Source organism: Salvelinus alpinus, chromosome 29 (assembly GCF_045679555.1).
Source record: "Salvelinus alpinus chromosome 29, SLU_Salpinus.1, whole genome shotgun sequence".
In the NCBI taxonomy this organism is placed as follows: domain Eukaryota; kingdom Metazoa; phylum Chordata; class Actinopteri; order Salmoniformes; family Salmonidae; genus Salvelinus; species Salvelinus alpinus.
The window spans coordinates 35,128,973-35,134,972 of record NC_092114.1 but is presented as its reverse complement, the minus strand read 5'-3'; the positions used below and the strand labels follow the sequence as shown (position 1 = coordinate 35,134,972).

Sequence of the window (6,000 nt, the reverse complement as noted above, 5' to 3'; positions counted from 1 at the left end):
TAAACACTACTATTATTGCACACAGAGTGAGTCCATGCAACTTATTCTGTGAATTGTTAAGAAAGTTAAGGTTTGCCATAACAAAGGAGTGAATATTTACTGACACAAGAAAGCTTTTCATATTTCATTAATTTGTCAAAATGTCAACAACAACAAAAAGGGGGGTATTGTGTGTAGGCCAGTGACACAAATCTCAATTTAATACATTTTAAATTGAGGCTATAACACAACAAAATGTGGATAAAGTCAAGGAGTGTGGATACTTTCCGGCTCTGTATATTAGGATGAGCTGTGTCTAAAATACAGTACATACTGTACATATTGAGTAAGAAACTATATGTAAACAGTATAGGAAGTCACCAGTGAATGTGAATGTAGTTTTGTGAATGTAGTTGTACGCTATATGGCTATATTAACAACCCATACAATGTCAAACAGGAAAAGCTGAAGCTGGACCTAAAGTCTCTGCAGGACAAGCTGAAGATATTATGGAGTGAGAGGAAATATAAGCATATTGTTCAACGCACAAAAGGTAAGTGTATTGTAAATTGAAGAACAAAAATAAAATAAAAATATAGTCCTTTATCTGAAATAAATTGAACATACTTTTTTGCTTTGAGCTTTTAAAATGTGTGTTTTCTATTAATTGTTCTAAAATGTTCTATGTATTCTTCTAGTTTTCTACCTTTCTACCAAAATCAGGATATTTCCAGCCCCAACCAGGTTTGTGCGTTAATTAAGATGCTTCATTGTCATAGACACAATTGGTGGACACTGAGAGGCAGATAAAGTTGGAGTTTGAGAAGCTCCACCAATTTCTGAGAGATGAAGAGAAGGCCAGACTAGGTGAACTGAGGAAGGAAGAGGAGCAGAAGAAAGATAGTATGACCACAGAAATGAAGATCATTCATGACCAAATCTCAGCTCTTACAAAGAGTATCACTACTTTGGAACAAGAGCTAAAGAACAGGATTTGCGCTTTCTGAAGGTATGTACACAGTAATCCCAAAACTAGACTACAAACATTGTCTGTTAGTTAGGAAAACAGACATGCAATGCTTGCAGTTCATTTTGAGGGTAAGGATTAGATAATGTTATCACCACAACAATATGCAGTGCAATCAGTATGATTGTGGATAACCATTTCCCCCAAAGAGCTGGTGGTGATTAGAATAGAGGGACATTGCTGCAGCTGTTTAAATAGGATCCATTATGATGATGGCTTCAGATTTGTTTACTTGTCTAAGGTTGTTATCTCCGTAGGATATTCCTATGTGTTCCTGACTATATTCTAGCATAATATCATTACAATTGTGTGTTTTTCTTATCATTCCTAGAGCTACAAAAGCATCAAAATTAGGTATGTCCAACGTCTTTTATTTCCCAAATGTCATACAGAATCTGTTTGTTACTGATGTAGAGACTCTTCTTACACATAAACGATATGGCCTAAAAATCCCATCTCAAAATGTTAATGGATGGTGTTCATGAATTGCTGGAAGAAGCTTGGTGCCAAGCTCAACTCAAGTACAATTGTACTGGAACACACCAATGTGCATCATGAATGAATGCAATGATCAAGCAGAAATGGGAAATCAAGTGGCCATATTGGATTAGCAAAAAATCAAAGCATACACTTAATTGATAAGTGCTACTCCTAATTTGATCAAAAACCATATGGACAGTAAGTACAATTATAAACAAACCAAACTTTCTGAAAGGATTGTGTAGCTCAATGACTTGGTTTGAAGTATCTCTGAGATGATTTGGGCACTGATTTAAAACATGTTGATATCGGGTTCATTGATTTCCATTGTTTTTTGGTTAAAATGCTAACATTAGTGGTTAGGACTCTTTCCTTGTCCATTGACTCCTTACAGTGTAAGGAAAACACTCACCCATTATTATCCTTTATAGTTGTCGGGCCCAGCTGCAGTGCACACCACAGAATCCAAAGATTATAACGGGAGAGCTCATACATGTGGCCAAAAAAGTCCTGGGTAACCTCAAATTTAGACTCTGGGAGAAGATGCTGGTGATTGATAACCACAGTGAGTAACACTGAAAAGAGAATATGTTTGTGATTAATATGATGTATTGTCGATGATAGAGAAGGTTAAACAACATTTTATTTGTGTCACAACTTGTCTTTATAGTCAGTTTTCATGATGTAGCTATACCAAAGACAAGTTATACACTATATGGAACTGACAGTGTATTTCCTTATCTTTACTCTCCTGTGATTCTGGACCCCAATAATTCTCCCAGCTTTCTCACTTTGTCTGATGATCTGACCAGTGTGTGAAACACAGGCACGCAGCAGAAGCTGACAGAACATCCAGACCGATGCACATTTAACGCAAACGTTTTGGATTCTGTAGGGTTCACCTCAGGAAAGCACAGCTGGGAGGTGGATGTGGGGAACCAAAGAGTCAATCAACAGAAAAGATAGGACATTCGCAAAACCAAAATATGGAATCTGGGCTCTAGGTTTGGAAAATAGTGAATATACAGATCCAGAGGCTAAGCTTCTTGCTCTGAAGTGGAGACCCCAAATGATTATGGTGCAACTAGAATACAGCGGGGGGGGGGGGTTGTCCTTCTATGACCCCCGTGACATGTCCCAAATCTACATTCAATGAAAGACTCTTCCCATACTTCTCTATTGGAAAATGTAAAGACGCCAGTGAACCTGGATTCATCCAGATCTGCCCGTCAAAGGTGTCTCTAAAAGTGATGTCATTGTGTTAACGGAGGTATTTAACGGAGGTATTTTTCAAATATGAAGTATCTTAGAAAGCCTTTCTAGTGGGATACGGGATGTCATTCCTTGTAAAGATTCAATAAAAATTTGATGAAATGTAGTATTTCATATCTAGTAGAAATTAAACAAATTCATCATTTAAAGTAATTGAGGAATATCATTTGAACGTTTGAATAATTCAAATATGCAGAGTTGGTGTCATTTGAAAACTTACCAAGTGCTTCAAAAGAGTCGTATGGTAATTCAACGTTAATGACAATCTATTCTAGTTTAATGACAATCAAAAGGCATGTTTTAAAACCCTGTGTGGCATGATTGACTCATACCCAGCTAGGCTTTTAAAGTTTCTGATAGGTAGTGATGAAGTCCTTATAAATTTTTCTTGATCCAATTTTTCCTTGTGTTCTCAGAAATGGCCATGCAAAAGCAATCAGAATAAAGCTCTGGGTTGAAATAATCTGACTTGAGTTACTGTAGTACCTGATGCTAACTGCCTACCATTAGGAGAAATGTGTTCTATTCTCTGGCTTTTTATCAATTAGATTTTGCTCACCTCCTGCGTCCTCTCTCGCCTCCTTTTGAAAAAGGTCACAGTTAATTAAGGAGAGTCAACGTGGATGGAAATGTGCTTGCTTGAAATGAGTCTCAAGTCATTGGGCAAATTCCATTTAGAGTGGGTGGATCCCAAAATAAATGTGTAAAGTGCTCAAAACAAATTAAGTTAGTAATGCAATACATTTTATAGATAAACCAATAAGTAGCATATTGTTTTTAAACGTGTGCATGTTTTTCCTCCTCTGTCAAAACAAAAGCTGATTCTAAGGGGGTGTGGCATATTTCAAAACTTTTCCAAATACTTGAGTATCCTCGATGAATGGTGGCTATGGAGGGGAGCAATGGTGTAAAGTACTTAAGTAAAAATACTTTAAAGTATTACTTAAATAGTTTTTCTACTTTACTTTACTATTTATATTTTTGACCTTTATTTCACTATATTCCTAAAGAAAATCATGTACTTTTTTCTCCAAACATTTTCCCTGACATCAAAAAGTATTCCTTACATTTGTTATACTTAGCAGGACAGGAAAATGGTCCAATTCACACACTTATCATGAGAACATCCCTGGTCATCCCTACTGCCTCTGATCTGGCAGACTCATTAAACACACATGCTTAATTTGTAATGATGTCTGAGTGTTGGCGTGTACCCCTGGCTATCCGTAAATTAAAACAAGAAAATGATGCAGTCTGGTTTGCTTTATATAAGGAACTTGAAATTATTTATACTTTGAGCAATTACATTTACTTTTGATACTTAAGTATATTTAACACCAAATATTTTTATTGAAGTAGTGTTTTCCTGGGTGACTTTCACTTGAGTCATTTTCTATTAAGGTATCTTTACTTTTACTCAAATATGACAACTGTGTACTTTTTCCGACACTGGAGGGGAGGACACTTCCGTTTGCCTACTAATGAATTGACACTCTCTTCGACCACTCAGCCATTATCGGTTTCCGGAGGACGGAGGAGAGAGGATGTTCTTTTGCCCAAATGAGAATCTCCCTCTCTCATTCTCTTTTGTTAGGAGACTGCTCAATTCAATCAAAATTGCACTGTAGCCTTTCACTGTAGCATATGCATGCAACATTATATTGAATACCGTTAATAGCAGGTAGACACTCTCCACAGGTTGATGTTTTCATATAAATGCACTCAATTAGCCATAAATACTAAATCAAAGCATTACAGGAAAATATCACTCCAAAACAATCTTTTGGTATTCATTTCATTAGTCCAATGTTAATACAGTCCCAAAATGTTTTGCATTTCAGCAATCAAGTTTTCAAAATACAGAAAGTGACATTTTGAATTCTTAGGTTTAATTAAAGTATTAACTGTCATATTTTATTACTGTTTATTGGCATACATTTGTGTGAAACAGAGCACATACATAAATATTACTTATTGTAAACCTAATGCATCATATTTTGTTGTCCATTTCAAACTTAACCTTCTCCAAACCTTTTGTTTGGTAAAAATGATATCCTTATTTTTCACATTCATTCACTAAGGCAGATAAGCTAGGAAGAAAGGGTTTGACTGATTTCTCATTGGACAACTCATCTGGCAAATGAGAAAGAAGTTTGAGAATCGTTCATTATTCGGACACAGTAACAACAGTGTCTTGATGCCTCTTGGCAGTTAACAGTTCTGTAAAACCATTGGTAAGGGTGGTGTTTCCTCTGAACTGAAGGCATCGAAGTTCACTAAGCTGCCACATAACCGGAGAAATGCATTGACACAGTACTATAATACATAGTTCGTCAGCAATTGTAAAAATCTAAATCATGGGTCAAATACGATTACACTACCTTACTTAGGCTTACTCTTTGTTTTCCATAAAAATAAGGTTTCCTGATACTGACATGATTCTCTATATGATTGAGTTGTTTTTACCTACCATATACATTTGAAGCTATATAGCTATGCACAATCAAATCTTATAGGTTAGGAGTAGGACAGTCATATGTAGATGTCACGTTCCTGACCTGTTTTCCTTTGTCTTGTATTTATTTAGTTGGTCAGGGCGTGAGTTGGGTGGGTTTGTCTATGTGTGATTTTCTAGGTTGGGATTTTGTGTTCGGCCTGGTATGATTCTCAATCAGAGGCAGCTGTCAATCGTTGTCCCTGATTGAGAATCATACTAAGGCAGCCGGGGTTTCACGTGTGTTTTGTGGGTGTTTGTCTTTCGTGTTAGTATTCGTGCCACACAGGACTGTTTTCGGTTGTATTCTATTTGTTATTTTGTTTCATGTTAGTGTTCAGTTTCGATATAATAAATCATCATGAGCACTACCCACTCCGCGTATTGGTCCGATCCTTCTTGCCTCTCCTCGTCCGAGGAAGAGGAAGAATATGACAGCCGTTACAGAAACACCCACCAAAAAAGGATTAAGCAGAGTGGAAACAGACAGCAGCAGCAGCAGAGACCGAAGACACAGGACTCATGGACTTGGGAGGAGATCCTGGACGGCAAGGGACCCTGGGCTCAGCCAGGGGAATATCGCCGTCCCAAGGCGGAGTTGGAGGCAGCGAAGGCAGAGAGGCGCTGGTATGAGGAGGCAGCGCGGCGACGCGGTTGGGAGCCCGAGAGTCAGACCCAAAAATGTCTTGGGGGGGGGAACACGCGGAGTGTGGCAAAGCCGGGTAGGAGACCTGAGCCAACTCCCCGT

At 37.8% G+C, this 6,000-nt stretch overlaps 1 long non-coding RNA gene across 1 annotated transcript; it reads left to right on the top strand.

The window, feature by feature from the left end:
- Positions 1-438: 438 nt before the first annotated feature.
- On the top strand, positions 439-2,051 carry LOC139558580 (uncharacterized). Its single transcript, XR_011671599.1, has 4 exons — positions 439-532; positions 678-988; positions 1,338-1,360; positions 1,918-2,051. It is a non-coding gene; the product is annotated as an uncharacterized lncRNA (long non-coding RNA).
- Positions 2,052-6,000: the final 3,949 nt, after the last annotated feature.